Here is a 19,488-nt window from a genome sequence, read left to right as displayed (position 1 = left end):
AGTCTGATCTCCTCCACACTGTACAATACAGAGTCTGATCCCCCCCCCACACTGTACAATACAGAGTCTGATCCCCCCCTCCACACTGTACAATACAGAGTCTGATCCCCCCCCCCCACACTGTACAATACACAGTCTGATCTCCCCCACACTGTACAATACAGAGTCTGATCTCCCCACAATGTACAATACAGGATCTGATCTCCCCCGCACTGTACAATACAGAGTCTGATCTCCCCCGCACTGTACAATAGAGAGTCTGATCTCCCTCGCACTGTACAATAGAGAGTCTGATCTCCTCACACTGTACAATACAGAGTCTGATCTCCCACACACTGTACAATACAGAGTCTGATCTCCCACACACTGTACAATACAGAGTCTGATCTCCCTCGCACTGTACAATACAGAGTCTGATCTCCCCACACTGTACAATACAGAGTCTGATCTCCTCACACAGTACAATACAGAGTATGATCTCCTCCTGCACTGTACAATACAGAGTCTGATCTACCCATGCACTGTACAATACAGAGTCTGATCCCCCCCCCACACTGTACAATACAGAGTCTGATCTCCTCCACACTGTACAATACAGAGTATGATCTCCTCCTGCACTGTACAATACAGAGTCTGATCTCCCACACACTGTACAATACAGAGTCTGATCTCCCACACACTGTACAATACAGAGTCTGATCTCCCCCGCACTGTACAATACAGAGTCTGATCTCCCCCGCACTGTACAATACAGAGTCTGATCTCCCTCGCACTGTACAATACAGAGTCTGATCTCCCCACACTGTACAATACAGAGTCTGATCTCCTCACACAGTACAATACAGAGTATGATCTCCTCCTGCACTGTACAATACAGAGTCTGATCTACCCATGCACTGTACAATACAGAGTCTGATCCCCCCCCCCACACTGTACAATACAGAGTCTGATCTCCTCCACACTGTACAATACAGAGTATGATCTCCTCCTGCACTGTACAATACAGAGTCTGATCTCCTCCACACTGTACAATACAGAGTCTGATCTCCTCCACACTGTACAATACAGAGTCTGATCCCCCCCCCCCACACTGTACAATACAGAGTCTGATCTCCCCCACACTGCACAATACAGTCTGATCTCCCCCGCACTGTACAATACAGAGTCTGATCTCCACACACTGTACAATACAGAGTCTGATCTCCCACACACTGTACAATACAGAGTCTGATCTCCCCCGCACTGTACAATACAGAGTCTGATCTCCTCCACACTGTACAATACAGAGTCTGATCTCCTCCACACTGTACAATACAGAGTCTGATCCCCCCCCCACACTGTACAATACAGAGTCTGATCTCCCCCACACTGTACAATACAGTCTGATCTCCCCCGCACTGTACAATACAGAGTCTGATCTCCCCCGCACTGTACAATAGAGTCTGATCTCCCCCGCACTGTACAATACAGAGTCTGATCTCCCACACACTGTACAATACAGAGTCTGATCTCCCACACACTGTACAATACAGAGTCTGATCTCCCACACACTGTACAATACAGAGTCTGATCTCCCCCGCACTGTACAATAGAGTCTGATCTCCCCCGCACTGTACAATACAGAGTCTGATCTCCCACACACTGTACAATACAGAGTCTGATCTCCCACACACTGTACAATACAGAGTCTGATCTCCCACACACTGTACAATACAGAGTTTGATCTCCCACACACTGTACAATACAGAGTCTGATCTCCCACACACTGTACAATACAGAGTCTGATCTCCCACACACTGTACAATACAGAGTCTGATCTCCCCGCACTGTACAATACAGAGTCTGATCTCCCCCGCACTGTACAATACAGAGTCTGATCTCCTCCTGCACTGTACAATACAGAGTCTGATCTCCTCCTGCACTGTACAATACAGAGTCTGATCTCCTCCACACTATACAATACAGAGTCTGATCTCCTCCACACTGTACAATACAGAGTCTGATCCCCCCCCCACACTGTACAATACAGAGTCTGATCCCCCCCCTCCACACTGTACAATACAGAGTCTGATCCCCCCCCCCACACTGTACAATACACAGTCTGATCTCCCCCACACTGTACAATACAGAGTCTGATCTCCCCACAATGTACAATACAGGATCTGATCTCCCCCGCACTGTACAATACAGAGTCTGATCTCCCCCGCACTGTACAATAGAGAGTCTGATCTCCCTCGCACTGTACAATAGAGAGTCTGATCTCCTCACACTGTACAATACAGAGTCTGATCTCCCACACACTGTACAATACAGAGTCTGATCTCCCACACACTGTACAATACAGAGTCTGATCTCCCTCGCACTGTACAATACAGAGTCTGATCTCCCCACACTGTACAATACAGAGTCTGATCTCCTCACACAGTACAATACAGAGTATGATCTCCTCCTGCACTGTACAATACAGAGTCTGATCTACCCATGCACTGTACAATACAGAGTCTGATCCCCCCCCCACACTGTACAATACAGAGTCTGATCTCCTCCACACTGTACAATACAGAGTATGATCTCCTCCTGCACTGTACAATACAGAGTCTGATCTCCTCCACACTGTACAATACAGAGTCTGATCTCCTCCACACAGTACAATACAGAGTATGATCTCCTCCTGCACTGTACAATACAGAGTCTGATCTACCCATGCACTGTACAATACAGAGTCTGATCCCCCCCCCCACACTGTACAATACAGAGTCTGATCTCCTCCACACTGTACAATACAGAGTATGATCTCCTCCTGCACTGTACAATACAGAGTCTGATCTCCTCCACACTGTACAATACAGGATCTGATCTCCCCCGCACTGTACAATACAGAGTCTGATCTCCCCCGCACTGTACAATAGAGAGTCTGATCTCCCTCGCACTGTACAATAGAGAGTCTGATCTCCTCACACTGTACAATACAGAGTCTGATCTCCCACACACTGTACAATACAGAGTCTGATCTCCCACACACTGTACAATACAGAGTCTGATCTCCCACACACTGTACAATACAGAGTCTGATCTCCCACACACTGTACAATACAGAGTCTGATCTCCCACACACTGTACAATACAGAGTCTGATCTCCCACACACTGTACAATACAGAGTCTGATCTCCCCCGCACTGTACAATACAGAGTCTGATCTCCCCCACACTGTACAATACAGAGTCTGATCTCCCTCGCACTGTACAATACAGTCTGATCTCCCCACACTGTACAATACAGAGTCTGATCTCCTCACACAGTACAATACAGAGTATGATCTCCTCCTGCACTGTACAATACAGAGTCTGATCTACCCATGCACTGTACAATACAGAGTCTGATCCCCCCCCCCCACACTGTACAATACAGAGTCTGATCTCCTCCACACTGTACAATACAGAGTATGATCTCCTCCTGCACTGTACAATACAGAGTCTGATCTCCTCCACACTGTACAATACAGAGTCTGATCCCCCCCCCACACTGTACAATACAGAGTCTGATCTCCCCCACACTGCACAATACAGTCTGATCTCCCCCACACTGTACAATACAGAGTCTGATCTCCACACACTGTACAATACAGAGTCTGATCTCCCCCACACTGTACAATACAGTCTGATCTCCCCCACACTGTACAATACAGTCTGATCTCCCCCGCACTGTACAATACAGAGTCTGATCTCCCCCGCACTGTACAATACAGAGTTTGATCTCCCCCACACTGTACAATACAGAGTCTGATCTCCCTCGCACTGTACAATACAGAGTCTGATCTCCCCACACTGTACAATACAGAGTCTGATCTCCTCACACAGTACAATACAGAGTCTGATCTCCTCCACACTGTACAATACAGAGTATGATCTCCTCCTGCACTGTACAATACAGAGTCTGATCTCCCCCAGCACTGTACAATACAGAGTCTGATCCCCCCCCGCACTGTACAATAGAGAGTCTGATCTCCCTCGCACTGTACAATACAGAGTCTGATCTCCTCACACTGTACAATACAGAGTCTGATCTCCCACACACTGTACAATACAGAGTCTGATCTCCCACACACTGTACAATACAGAGTCTGATCTCCCACACACTGTACAATACAGAGTCTGATCTCCCCCGCACTGTACAATACAGAGTCTGATCTCCCCCACACTGTACAATACAGAGTCTGATCTCACTCGCACTGTACAATACAGAGTCTGATCTCCCCACACTGTACAATACAGAGTCCGATCTCCTCACACAGTACAATACAGAGTATGATCTCCTCCTGCACTGTACAATACAGAGTCTGATCTACCCCAGCACTGTACAATACAGAGTCTGATCCCCCCCCCACACTGTACAATACAGAGTCTGATCTCCTCCACACTGTACAATACAGAGTATGATCTCCTCCTGCACTGTACAATACAGAGTCTGATCTCCTCCACACTGTACAATACAGAGTCTGATCTTCTCCACACTGTACAATACAGAGTCTGATCCCCCCCCACACTGTACAATACAGAGTCTGATCTCCCCCACACTGTACAATACAGTCTGATCTCCCCCGCACTGTACAATACAGAGTCTGATCTCCCCCGCACTGTACAATACAGAGTCTGATCTCCCCCGCACTGTACAATACAGAGTCTGATCTCCACACACTGTACAATACAGAGTCTGATCTCCCACACACTGTACAATACAGAGTCTGATCTCCCCCGCACTGTACAATACAGAGTCTGATCTCCTCCACACTGTACAATACAGAGTCTGATCCCCCCCCCACACTGTACAATACAGAGTCTGATCTCCCCCACACTGTACAATACAGTCTGATCTCCCCCGCACTGTACAATACAGAGTCTGATCTCCCCGCACTGTACAATAGAGTCTGATCTCCCCCGCACTGTACAATACAGAGTCTGATCTCCCCCGCACTGTACAATACAGAGTCTGATCTCCCCCGCACTGTACAATACAGAGTCTGATCTCCCACACACTGTACAATACAGAGTCTGATCTCCCACACACTGTACAATACAGAGTCTGATCTCCCACACACTGTACAATACAGAGTCTGATCTCCCACACACTGTACAATACAGAGTCTGATCTCCCACACACTGTACAATACAGAGTCTGATCTCCCACACACTGTACAATACAGAGTCTGATCTCCCCCGCACTGTACAATACAGAGTCTGATCTCCCCCGCACTGTACAATACAGAGTCTGATCTCCCCCACACTGTACAATACAGAGTTTGATCTCCCCCACACTGTACAATACAGAGTTTGATCTCCCCCACATTGTACAATACAGAGTCTGATCTCCCTCGCACTGTACAATACAGAGTCTGATCTCCCCACACTGTACAATACAGAGTCTGATCTCCTCACACAGTACAATACAGAGTCTGATCTCCTCCACACTGTACAATACAGAGTATGATCTCCTCCTGCACTGTACAATACAGAGTATGATCTCCTCCTGCACTGTACAATACAGAGTCTGATCTCCCCCAGCACTGTACAATACAGAGTCTGATCCCCCCCCCCCCCACACTGTACAATACAGAGTCTGATCTCCTCCACACTGTACAATACAGAGTCTGATCTCCCCCCCCCCCCACACTGTACAATACAGAGTCTGATCTCCTCCACACTGTACAATACAGAGTCTGATCTCCCCCACACTGTACAATACAGAGTCTGATCTTCCCCGCACTGTACAATACAGAGTCTGATCTCCCCCGCACTGTAAAATACAGAGTCTGATCTCCACACACTGTACAATACAGAGTCTGATCTCCTCACACAGTACAATACAGAGTCTGATCTCCTCCACACTGTACAATACAGAGTCTGATCTCCTCCTGCACTGTACAATACAGAGTCTGATCTCCCCCAGCACTGTACAATACAGAGTCTGATCCCCCCCCCCACACTGTACAATACAGAGTCTGATCTCCTCCACACTGTACAATACAGAGTCTGATCTCCCCCCCCCCCACACTGTACAATACAGAGTCTGATCTCCTCCACACTGTACAATACAGAGTCTGATCTCCCCCACACTGTACAATACAGAGTCTGATCTTCCCCGCACTGTACAATACAGAGTATGATCTCCTCCACACTGTACAATACAGAGTCTGATCTCCACACACTGTACAATACAGAGTCTGATCTCCTCCACACTGTACAATACAGAGTATGATCTCCTCCACACTGTACAATACAGAGTATGATCTCCTCCTGCACTGTACAATACAGAGTCTGATCTCCCCCAGCACTGTACAATACAGAGTCTGATCTTCCCCGCACTGTACAATACAGAGTCTGATCTCCCCCGCACTGTAAAATACAGAGTCTGATCTCCACACACTGTACAATACAGAGTCTGATCTCCTCACACTCAGTACAATACAGAGTCTGATCTCCTCCACACTGTACAATACAGAGTCTGATCTCCTCCTGCACTGTACAATACAGAGTCTGATCTCCCCCAGCACTGTACAATACAGAGTCTGATCCCCCCCCCCCACACTGTACAATACAGAGTCTGATCTCCTCCACACTGTACAATACAGAGTCTGATCTCCCCCCCCCCCACACTGTACAATACAGAGTCTGATCTCCTCCACACTGTACAATACAGAGTCTGATCTCCCCCACACTGTACAATACAGAGTCTGATCTTCCCCGCACTGTACAATACAGAGTATGATCTCCTCCACACTGTACAATACAGAGTCTGATCTCCACACACTGTACAATACAGAGTCTGATCTCCTCCACACTGTACAATACAGAGTATGATCTCCTCCACACTGTACAATACAGAGTATGATCTCCTCCTGCACTGTACAATACAGAGTCTGATCTCCCCCAGCACTGTACAATACAGAGTCTGATCCACCCCCCCCACACTGTACAATACAGAGTCTGATCTCCTCCACACTGTACAATACAGAGTATGATCTCCTCCTGCACTGTACAATACAGAGTCTGATCTCCTCCACACTGTACAATACAGAGTCTGATCTCCTCCACACTGTACAATACAGAGTCTGATCTCCTCCACACTGTACAATACAGAGTCTGATCCCCCCCCACACTGTACAATACAGAGTCTGATCCCCCCCCACACTGTACAATACAGTCTGATCTCCCCCACACTGTACAATACAGTCTGATCTCCCCCGCACTGTACAATACAGAGTCTGATCTCCCCCACACTGTACAATACAGAGTCTGATCTTCCCCGCACTGTACAATACAGAGTCTGATCTCCCCCGCACTGTAAAATACAGAGTCTGATCTCCACACACTGTACAATACAGAGTCTGATCTCCTCACACAGTACAATACAGAGTCTGATCTCCTCCACACTGTACAATACAGAGTATGATCTCCTCCTGCACTGTACAATACAGAGTCTGATCTCCCCCAGCACTGTACAATACAGAGTCTGATCCCCCCCCCCCACACTGTACAATACAGAGTCTGATCTCCTCCACACTGTACAATACAGAGTCTGATCTCCCCCCCCCCCACACTGTACAATACAGAGTCTGATCTCCTCCACACTGTACAATACAGAGTCTGATCTCCCCCACACTGTACAATACAGAGTCTGATCTTCCCCGCACTGTACAATACAGAGTCTGATCTCCCCCGCACTGTAAAATACAGAGTCTGATCTCCACACACTGTACAATACAGAGTCTGATCTCCTCCACACTGTACAATACAGAGTATGATCTCCTCCACACTGTACAATACAGAGTATGATCTCCTCCTGCACTGTACAATACAGAGTCTGATCTCCCCCAGCACTGTACAATACAGAGTCTGATCCCCCCCCCCCCCACACTGTACAATACAGAGTCTGATCTCCTCCACACTGTACAATACAGAGTATGATCTCCTCCTGCACTGTACAATACAGAGTCTGATCTCCTCCACACTGTACAATACAGAGTCTGATCTCCTCCACACTGTACAATACAGAGTCTGATCCCCCCCCCACACTGTACAATACAGAGTCTGATCCCCCCCCCACACTGTACAATACAGAGTCTGATCTCCCCCACACTGTACAATACAGTCTGATCTCCCCCGCACTGTACAATACAGAGTCTGATCTCCCCCGCACTGTACAATACAGAGTCTGATCTCCCCCGCACTGTACAATACAGAGTCTGATCTCCACACACTGTACAATACAGAGTCTGATCTCCCACACACTGTACAATACAGAGTCTGATCTCCTCCACACTGTACAATACAGAGTATGATCTCCTCCTGCACTGTACAATACAGAGTCTGATCTCCCCCGCACTGTACAATACAGAGTCTGATCTCCACACACTGTACAATACAGAGTCTGATCTTACACTGTACATTACAGGGTCTTATCTGTCAGCACAGAAACTAAACACACCTTAGTGATGTCACGGTACATTCCTTTGCTGACATTTTTGCAGTGTTCACAGACTTGGGACATTTACATGTATGTGTTTGATTACCGATGTTGTGTTAAGCTGCTTAGCAACAGAGCTGGAGCGCGACCAATGAGGGCGGACGGGAGAGCCAGGCGCGGGGAGGGGGGAGAACTAGGGCACTGGAGAGGGGCTAGCTCTGACCACTTATGACAGTGAGCCACCATACATTGTCATGGAAACACTGAGTGCACTAGAGGGGAGAGTGAGGTGGGAGGTGTACTGGAGACAGCAGGTACTAAGACACCAGAGGGGGTTAGGAGCAATACCAGTGGAACAAGTGAAAATGACACAAGTGCACAATGAATAAGGTTATCCCCACTCCCTAAAGCATAACGTATGAGGTACAAAGGACATATCTCTGACTGAAAACTGAATTCTAGGAAATTAATTCTGCAGGCACAGTCTGTGCCACAATTTGTGTTTCTATAAGCAACTGATTATTGTTTTATCCACTAAAAGGAACCACTTGCATTCTTGTCTGAGTGTTCATACTCAATATGTAAATAGTGGTGTCCATCTGATCGTCAAGAGAACAAAAAGAGGGGTGTTATGCCCATTATCAGGCATACCTGTGACCTCATACCTCCCAACATGCAGGTTCTTGGCAGCGGGACATGGGGTGTGACCACGCCTCAAAGGGGGTTTGGCCACGACCCCAGAGGGCTGCCCATTAGCTAACTCTCTTTCTCCAACGTTAAATTCAGTATTGTCCTGTCCCCCGCTGTAATAGGCCAGAAAATGTGATGTACGTTTAGGGACTGGGGGGCGGGGGGGGGTGGGTGTTTGGGGACAGGACCTGGTGAATCAACCCCCCCCCCCCCTCCCCCAGTGTCCCGGTGAACAATTTCCCAAAGTTGGCAAGTATGAATAAAGGGCAGGAAGAAATTATACCGTGAGACTGCCAGTCTAAGAAAGTATTTAAGTTCAGGATCCATAAAAACATGCCGGAAGGGTGAGATGCATTGGTGGATGTGAATATGTAATTTTTTTCGCACACTGATTGTTTCACTGGCAATTTATGAATTGTTGTTATGAGCTAGATGAGCTCTTATCCTGCTTAAACTCTGACTTATAGACACCACTATGAGCTAATTAGTGATAATACTTCATACTTGCCAACTTATGGCAGTCGGCGTCTGGGAACTGCTGGGGAGAGGTTGGCATGCGGGGGGGCAGGGCTCAGAAAATCGCGTCATTTTGGTCCCGCCCCTGTGACGCAATGATGCAAACAGCGGGGGACAGGGCCAAATGCTGCGATTCTCGGGGAATTGAGGCATCTGCCCACTTCACTAGGAAGTGGGCAGATGCAGGAGGCTGCCATACTCTCCCGGTAGTCCGGGAGACCCACACGAAACTCGGGAGTCTCCCGGACATTCCGGGAGAGTCGGCAAGTATGTAATACCTATTGTTTGCAGCATAGTGAAAAGTGATACATAAAACTATAGATTAACCATGTAGATAAACTAGTCCAACAAGGAAACTAAAAATGTACAATAATCATTTCCCCACTGCCCAGAGCTACAAAGCACTGCGACACCTCATAAATCAACTCTAATGATGATAATAATAATAATAATAATAATCTATTAACACTGATATTGGAGAGTGTATGTCACATAAATGATCAGAATCCTGTCAGCAGATGTGAGCAGTCAGTCTGCGTGCTGTGGTCTGCTGACCGCACTAATTGTGCCATTAGTGTGGCCAGCCAATGAGAGCACAACATAGGGCCTGAGTCATTAAAGAGGGCAAAGCATAAAAAAGGACTAGGTTTTCTCCTGGACAAACTATGGTACAATGCAAGGGGTGCAATTTAGTTTATTATTTTGCACATAAGTTAAATACTGCCTGTTTTTCATGTAGCACACAAATACTTGATAGCCTTATTTTTACACTGAAATTTAAAGTTGATCTAGGACATGCCCTACCCCAACTATAAATCTGTCCTCACATTTTAAATGTACCTCCCTCTCCAAAGCAACTTGGTTTTGCCCAGGTGCAAAAAGTTACTTCTTTGTTATGTTTTGCTCTTCTTAATGACTCAGGCCCATAATGTCCACACTACTATAAGAGAATCTTTCCTTCTATGTTCCTGCTTGAAATATGGATTTTAAACAGTCTTGGCCAAAGCTGTTTGTGGACTATTTTGGGACACTTTAGGTCTAAATTATTGACTGACAAACAAAACGCCCCATGTGGACTTAGCATTATGTTCCTGCATGTGGTTAAAAAAACACATTTGTTTTGCATGAAAAAAAAATAAAAAAATCCAGTCAGAATGAAGGATTTATGTGAGTGTACACACTTCACAGCATTTGGGTATACTTGACAATTTTATGTTGGGCACTTCCGGGAGTTTCTGGAGGGCAGGACAGGTGTATGAGTTGAGGGTGCAGGGCTTCACAAAACGCAACATTTTGGCCCTGCCCCCAATGACATAGTGCCTGTTTTTGGTCTTACAGTGGTAAAAAGACCCAAAACAGGCATTACGTCACTGGGGCCCCCTCCACCCATACATGCTGGCTCTAATCTGGAACTTTAAATAAGTAAATATAAAGTGTAAAATTTTATATATTTAAATAAAGTAATATATATCACATTATATATATATATATATATATATATATATATATATATATATATATATGATTGGATCTGCATTTCTGTGGCCAGCATTGAAAAGTAACTGTCCTATAGTGTTTAAGAAAAAATAGCATAATTGCAATATATAGCTACTAACATACATACCTCTCTGAGTCAGAAATGTCTTTGGCATTAATTAAGTTAGCTGTTTTGGGCAGGAGTTCCTGTGAAACTGAGGTCATGTGATCATTCAGAGCCAATGTCCTGAAAGCAGGTGACTTGATGATGTCACTGCATGTCTCTGAGAAGCTCACTGAGCATGCTCCTGCCAGTACATGGGCTGGTCTCACTCTCATTAATATAGTAGTGGCCCAGGAGATGGCTGACTCTATACTGGCATATAAAAAGGTGAGTATAAGAAAACTAAACAGCAGTAATAACATACTTGCCTACTTTTTAAATCTATACTCCAGGAGATCGGAGTACATATCATGTGACAGATGTTAGGAGGGGACGTAACGGCATAATTATGTCACTATAGCCCCGAAATTCAAGGTATTGAATAGCAGGGGGCGGGGCTTAATGGTGTGATTAAGCCCCGCCCCGCTATTCAATGCTGTGAATTTCTGCATTTTACAGGGTCCGGGAGGTTTGCCTACTCTTCCGGGAGTCCGGTAGAACTCCCCAAAATTCAGGAACCTCATGGAAATTCCGGGAGAGTAGATAAGTATGAGTAATACACAGTAAATGTAAGGTATGTTAAGTCATATGTTACCTACCTAGATGTGTTTAAGTTTGGGCAGGACTGTGGCACAGTGGATAGCATTGCTGCCTCATAACACTGGTGTTATGGGTTCCCTCAGTGTTCTCTGGTATCCTCCCACACTCCAAAGATATACAGGTAGGTTAATTGGCTTCTTGCAAAATTAACTTTAGTGTGTGTAGTAGGGAATATAGGGGTCTATTTATCATTGGTAGTTAGTTAGCAGCAAGTAGAATACCTTTTATTGCTGACATGGCGTTTTTTAAGCCTGGCGGTCTATGGGGACTGCAATGACCATCGTTAAACAGAGTAATCAGGTTTGTACTGCTTTACAAATTAAAAGAAGAGCTGCGATGGCCATTCTCTGGAGTAAACAGTTGTTTTCCCCAGATTTTCAGGTCATAGCAGCTTAGTAAATAGATCATACTCGCCCACCATGTGACAAGTGTATGAGGGGGCGTGGTGACGCCATCCCACGCCCCCTGCTATGAAATTCCGAAATTCACGGCACTGCATAGCGAGGGAAGGGACCTGATTATGCGAAAACGTGTCATTAAGCCCCGCCTCCACCATGATCTGGGAGGATACCTGCTCTTCAATGAGGACTCCCCCGAAATTCGGGAACCTCCTGCAAATTCTGGGAGAGTAGACAAGTATGCCATAGATTGTAAGCTCCATTGGGGCAGGGACTAATGTGAATAATTAAAATAAAATAATATTGTAAAGACCTGCAAAATATGTAGGGGCTATATATATATATACCTGATAATAACTAAGGTGTAGGTGACAGGAAATATTTAAAATATATATTTAGTAGGTTTATTGGCTGCTATCAAATTGAACCCAGTCTGTCTGTGTGTGTTAGGGAATTTAGACTGTAAGCTCCAATGGGGGCAGGGACTGATGTGAGTGAGTTATCTGTACAGCGCTGCAGAACTAGTGGCGCTATATAAATAAATGATGATGATCATGATGATTATCTTATATACAATGTTGCATGATTTGACCACTAGATGGCACCAAGTGTCATAACATCTTTTAAACCAGTGATTCCAGACAAGTGCACTGGTACATTTTTGTGTCACAACACTGAGCTGACTGTGTCTTAAAGGAAAAAAGAGGGAACATTTTGAAGAAAGTAAAATATTAACTACAATTATTAGTTAGGAATTGCTTTGATTTTTAATTGTGTTCACATTTGTTGATGCTTTCGATACTATTTTTATTATAATACTTTAACTTTGATGTGTCACAAAAATGTATTATAATTATTATTAGGAACATTTATTAATATAGCGCCAGCATACTCTACAGAGCTTTACAATTGGGAACAAATACAGGAATACCACAAAGCTGGGTACAGACAGAGGTAAGAGGAATGGCACAACAAAGAAAGGTTGGGAATCATTGCATATCCCCCAATATTCAGATTAACGGAACCGGAACAGAATAATTCTGCCAAAACTGTGTCCAGAAACGCCCATTTCCAGATTAGAAACGCCCATTTAGTAAACCCCGCCCCTTTCACGACAGTCAGCACAGTTGGGAAGATCCCTAAATCTGGGTAGGTCTCCCGGGAGAGCTGACAACTCTCCCACATCTGCACACTTCCTAGTGAAACCAAAAAATATCACTAGGGCTGCGGAGCTCTACTGGCTGCAAGTGATAAGCCTAGTCTTTGCCAATACGCACATGCATCAGCCGACTTGCGCATGCCGAATGGGACTGAAAGCCCACATTTGGGTTTCAGTTCCACTTATTTGAAAAGAAAAATAATGCCTAAAAATAGATCTTTTTTAGCTTTTTTAAAAATAAATAAATAAAATAAATAATTTTAAACAGTATTTCATTGAAAGAAAGCTATGTTTTAGGACTAGAACTTTCAATGCCACTTTATTAAAAAAAAAAAAAAGAAAAACCAACCATATACCGGTATGGCTCAGCTGTATCAGCGATATTTGTTGGGGTTTATTTATGAATGTTGGCAATAAATGATTTTTTGCAGCCTTGAAAAAATCATACTTACCACTGAGATGAGATCGGGAATATTTTGATAAATATATCGATCACTACAGGAATAGTAGAGAGAGGTGCAGGATAGGATGGAGGTGTAGTGACAGAGGTGTGTATGAGGTCAGTACCGGAATAGTAGAGAGAGCTTCAAGATAGGATAGAGGTGTAGTGACAGAACTGTGTATGAGGTCAGTACAGGAATCATCATCATCATCACCATTTATTTATATAGCGCCACTAATTCCGCAGCGCTGTACAGAGAACTCACTCACATCAGTCCCTGCCCCCATTGGTTCTTACAGTCTAAATTCCCTAACACACACACACACACACACACACACACACACACACACACACACACACACACGGGTCAATTTATTAACAGCCAATTAACCTATTAGTATGTTTTTGGAGTGTGGGAGGAAACTGGAGCACCCGGAGGAATCCCACGCAAACACGGGGAGAACATACAAACTCCACACAGATAAGGCCATGGTCGGGAATTGAACTCATGACCCCAGTGCTATAAGGCAGGAATAGTAGACAGAGCTGCAGGATAAGATGTGTACTGACAGAGCTGTGCTTCAGGTGAATACAGGAATAGTAGAGAGAGCACTAGGGCAGGATGGAGGTGTAGTGACAGAGCTGTCTATGAGGTCAGTACTGAAATAGTAGAAAAAAGTTGTAGGATAAGATGGAGGTGTAGTGACAGAGCTGTGTATGAGGTCAGTACAGGAATAGTAGAGAGAGGTGCAGGATAGGATGGAGGTGTAGTGACAGGGCTGTGTATGAGGTCAGTACAGGAATAGTAGGGAGCTGCAGTATAGGATGGAGGTGCAGTGACAGAGCTGTGTATGAGGTCAGTACAGGTATAGTAGAGAGAGCTACAGGATAGGATGGAGGTGTAGTGACAGAGCTGTGTATGAGGTCAGTACAGGAATAGTAGGGAGCTGCGGTATAGGATGGAGGTGTAGTGACAGAGCTGTGTATGAGGTCAGTACAGGAATAGTAGGGAGCTGCAGTATAGGATGGAGGTGCAGTGACAGAGCTGTGTATGAGGTCAGTACAGGAATAGTACAAAAAGTTGTAGGATAAGATGCAGGTGTATAGACAGAGCTGTATATCAGGACAGTACAGGAATAGCAGAGAGCTGTGGGATAGGATGCAGGTATAGTGACAGAGCTGTGTATGAGGTCTGCACAGGAATAGTAGGGAGCTGAAGGATAGGATGGAGGTGTAGTGACAGAGCTGTGTATGAGGTCAGTACAGGAATAGTAGGGAGCTGCAGTATAGGTTGGAGGTGTAGTGACAGAGCTGTGTATGAGGTCAGTACAGGAATAGTAGAAAGAGCTACAGGATAGGATGGAGGTGTAGTGACAGAGCTGTGTATTAGGTCAGTACAGGAATAGTAGGGAACTGCAGTATAGGATGAAGGTTTAGTGACAGAGCTGTGTATGAGGTCAGTACAGGTATAGAAGAGAGAGCTACAGGATAGGATGCAGGTGTAGTGACAGAGCTGTGTATTAGGTCAGTACAGGAATAGAAGGGAGCTGCAGGATAGGATGGAGGTATAGTGACAGAGCTGTGTATGAGGTCAGTACAGGAATAGTAGAAAGAGCTACAGGATAGGATAGAGGTGTAGTGACAGAGCTGTGTATTAGGTCAGTACAGGAATAGAAGGGAGCTGCAGGATAGGATGGAGGTATAGTGACAGAGCTGTGTATGAGGACAGTACAGGAATAGAAGGGAGCTGCAGGATAGGATGGAGGTATAGTGACAGAGCTGTGTATGAGGTCAGTACAGAAATAGTAGGAAGCTGCAGGATAGGATAGAGGTATAGTGACAGGGCTGTGTATGAGATCAGTACAGGAATAGTACATAGCTGCAGTATAGGATGGAGGTGTAGTGACAGAGCTGTGTATGAGTTCAGTACAGGAATACTTGAGAGCTGCAGTATAGGAGGGAGGTATCGTGACAGAGCTGTGTATGAGGTCAGTACAGGAGTAGTAGAGAACTGCAGTATAGGATGGGGGTGCAGAGGCAGAGTAGTATAAGAGATTGGTTCATATACAGCATATAGAGGCACTGGTCATATGGAGGTGTAGTGTAGACCGTTGCATGAACATTGAGGGGGTTTATTATATGTAGAAATAGCAGCAAGAGCTCACAGGAAAGAATGATTGTGCAGTGAGTGACAGAAATGTATTGAGATGTATGATACAAATGTGTTTGGTGTAGATCTGGGGGTTTAGTTTACAACCCCACACACACCTCCCTGTAGCTGGCACTGGTCTCTTCCATGTTTAGATCTATTAAATATCTGTCAGTAAATTCCCCCAGGACTTCTTTACCTGTGATAAGAGGGGAGATCACAAGGAATAATATCATCCCACATCCCACCCACCAGCTGACTGCCAGCACTTAACTCACACACTGCTGGGGACATGATCATGTGCAAGGAAGAGAGAGGAGATATCATGTACTGGAAGAAAGGATAAGTCATATCCTGTGAGAGAGAGAGATATACTATATGATATCATGTGTGAGAGATATACTATATGATATCATGTGTGAGAGAGAATATATGATATCATGTGAGAGAGAGAGGAGATATGTGATATCATTTAAGAGAGAGAATATATGATATCATGTGAGAGAGAAGATATGTGATATCTTCTGAGAGAGAGAGGATATATATCATATGAGTTTGAGGGGATATACGATATCATGTGAGAGAGAGGATATATCATATCATGTGAGAGAGAGGATATATCATATCATGTGAGAGAGAGAGAGGATATATTATATCATGTGAGAGAGAGAGAAGATATATGATATCATGTGTGAGAGAGAGATATGATATCATGTGAGAGAGATATGTTATATCATTTGAGAGAGAGAGAGAGAGGATATATGATATCATGTGAGAGAGAAGATATGTGATATCTTCTGAGAGAGAGAGGGGATATATGATATCATGTGTGAGAGAGGATATATGATATCACGTGAGAGAGAAGATATGTCATATTATGTGAGAGAGAGGATATGTGATATCATGTGTGAGAGAGAGAGAGATATGATATCATGTGTGAGAAAGGGAGTGAGATATGATATAATGTGAGAGAGAGACGATATATGATATCATGTGAGAGAGAGATAGAGGATATATGATATCATGTGAGAGAGAGATAGAGGATATATGATATCATGTGAGAGAGAGAGGATATATGATATCATGTGAGAGAGATATGTGATATCATTTGAGAGAGAGAGAGAGAGAGAGAGGATATATGATATCATGTGAGAGAGAAGATATGTGATATCTTCTGAGAGAGAGAGGATATATGATATCATGTGTGAGAGAGGATATATGATATCACGTGAGAGAGGATATGTGATATCATGTGAGAGAGATATAGAGGAGATATGATATCATGTGAGAGAGAGAAGATATGTCATATCATGTGAGAGAGAGAGAGAGGATATGTGATATCATGTGAGAGAGAGAGGGGATATATGATTATGTACAAGGGGGAGAGGGGAGATAATATATTATGTACGAGGACGAGTTGAGGCATTATCTCATGTACGAGGGGGAGATAATATATTATGTACAAGAGGGAGTGGAGGCATTATCTCATGTACGAGGGGGAGAAGGGAGATAATATATTATGTACAAGAGGAAGTGGAGGCATTATCTCATGTACGAGGGGGAGACGGTAGATAATATATTTTGTACGAGAGGGAACAGGGAGATAATATATTATGTATAAGTGGGAGTGGAGGCATTATCTCATTTTCAAGAGGGAGAGGGGAGATAATATATTTTGTACATGGATGAGAAAGGAGATAATATATTATGTACGAGGAGGAGAGGAAAGATAATATATTATGTACAAGGGGAGAGGGAAAATAATATATTATGTACGAGGGGGAGAGGGGAGATAATATATTATGCACAAAAGGGAGTGGAGGCATTATCTCATGTACAAGGAGGAGAGGGGAGATAATATAATATGTATGACGGGGGGGAGAGGAGATAATATATTATGTATGAGGGGAACAGGGGAGATAATATTTTATGTACGAGAGGGAGAGGGGAGATAATATATTATGTACGAGGGGGAGAGGGGAGATAATATATTATGTATGAGGGGGACAGGGGAGATAATATTTTATGTACGAGAGGGAGAGGGGAGATAATATATTATGTACGACGGGGGGAGAGGAGATAATATATTATGTATGAGGGGGACAGGGGAGATAATATATTATGTACGAGAGGGAGAGGGGAGATAATATATTATGTACGAGAGGGAGAGGGGAGATAATATATTATGTACGAGAGGGAGAGGGGAGATAATATATTATGTACGAGAGGGAGTGGAGGCATTATCTAATGTACGACGGAGAACAGGTAGATAATATATTATGTACGAGGGTGAGAGGGGAGATAATATATTATGTACAAGGGGGAAAATATCTTATGTACGAGAGGGAGTGGAGGCATTATCTAATGTACAAGGGGGTAGAGGGAGATTATATATTATGTACGAGAGGGAGAGCAGTGATATAATGCACAGTGAGGAGAGTGAAGGTGTTATATCATGTTATATCATGTATGAGAGAGAAAGGAGACAATACAGTGGATAAAGTATTCACCCAATTGGTATTTTTCACTTTTTTTATTTTTATTTTCGTCATGAAAGGATTTTTTTTTTTATTTTTTACCACTAACAAAACAGACAACAATTGATTACCTCTTTAATAATTGGTAAAGCCCCTTTAGCTACAAGTACAGCTGTAAGTCTATTGGGGAAGTCTCCACCAAGCTCTGCACATCTGGACACTGCCCTTTACGCCCATTTTTCTCTCCATCATCAAGACACACACTGTTATCAAGCTCTCCTACACAGCCATCTACAAAGTGGACTGGAGTATTTTGTAAATTAACAGAGCTCTCAGGTTTTCTAGACACTGATTGGACATTCTATAGCTCATCCAATCAGCAGGCTCGACGATCTCCAATCCCCCACATACTTTTAAAACGGTCCAGGTTCAGCAGCCTAGAGAACAGATCAAGGGGGCTGGGCCAAGGTTAACTCAATACCTGTGGGATTTCTTCCCTTGGACCTAACAGTTTTACCAGTTAGCAGAGGGAGGGATATTTGTGTTACCCTTTCTGTAAAAACATAGGAACAATTACAAAAAATAAACCAATTTTTTTAAAAAAATAAAAATGTGTTCAGATAAATATATTGCCTGAGAGGAAAAAATCTCAAAGTGTACAACAAGTAAAAGACTCTAAAAATGTCATCTCACCAGTCACCCTGGTAAACCTTAAATATGCATTGCATTGTAAAATTAGTAGAGCACTTTGTGAATGGTGGCAATCAGTGCAAATTCTGTTAAAATGGATTTCGACCAAAAACAGATTTCACTGCTAAAATCCTTCTTCAATAATCTCTCCAGATGCTGCCAAATCAGCTTTGGCATCTTGACAGAGGGAAAGAATTGCTAGTTTGGTACTAAAATTAGAAAACGTATTTAAAAAGGCTCCGCGCTTCAGACCAATCAGTATAATTAT

At 44.1% G+C, this 19,488-nt stretch overlaps 1 protein-coding gene and 1 long non-coding RNA gene across 2 annotated transcripts in view; one reads left to right on the top strand and one right to left on the bottom strand.

The window, feature by feature from the left end:
- Nucleotides 1–11,352, bottom strand: part of LOC142101488 (uncharacterized) — a 41,199-nt gene extending 29,847 nt beyond the window's left edge. The window contains exon 1 of the long non-coding RNA XR_012679026.1: nt 11,291–11,352. This is a non-coding gene — a long non-coding RNA (uncharacterized LOC142101488). The remainder of the gene's footprint in view (nt 1–11,290) is intronic.
- A 122-nt stretch (nt 11,353–11,474) lies between these two features.
- Nucleotides 11,475–19,488, top strand: part of LOC142102193 (gap junction delta-2 protein-like) — a 33,861-nt gene continuing 25,847 nt past the window's right edge. The window contains exon 1 of the mRNA XM_075186901.1: nt 11,475–11,533. The gene's annotated coding sequence lies outside the window, so the exon portion shown is untranslated. The remainder of the gene's footprint in view (nt 11,534–19,488) is intronic.

This window comes from Mixophyes fleayi, chromosome 9 (genome assembly GCF_038048845.1).
Source record: "Mixophyes fleayi isolate aMixFle1 chromosome 9, aMixFle1.hap1, whole genome shotgun sequence".
Lineage (NCBI taxonomy): Eukaryota > Metazoa > Chordata > Amphibia > Anura > Limnodynastidae > Mixophyes > Mixophyes fleayi.
Note: the sequence above shows the minus strand (reverse complement) of the source record. Positions and strands in the feature narration are given on the sequence as shown.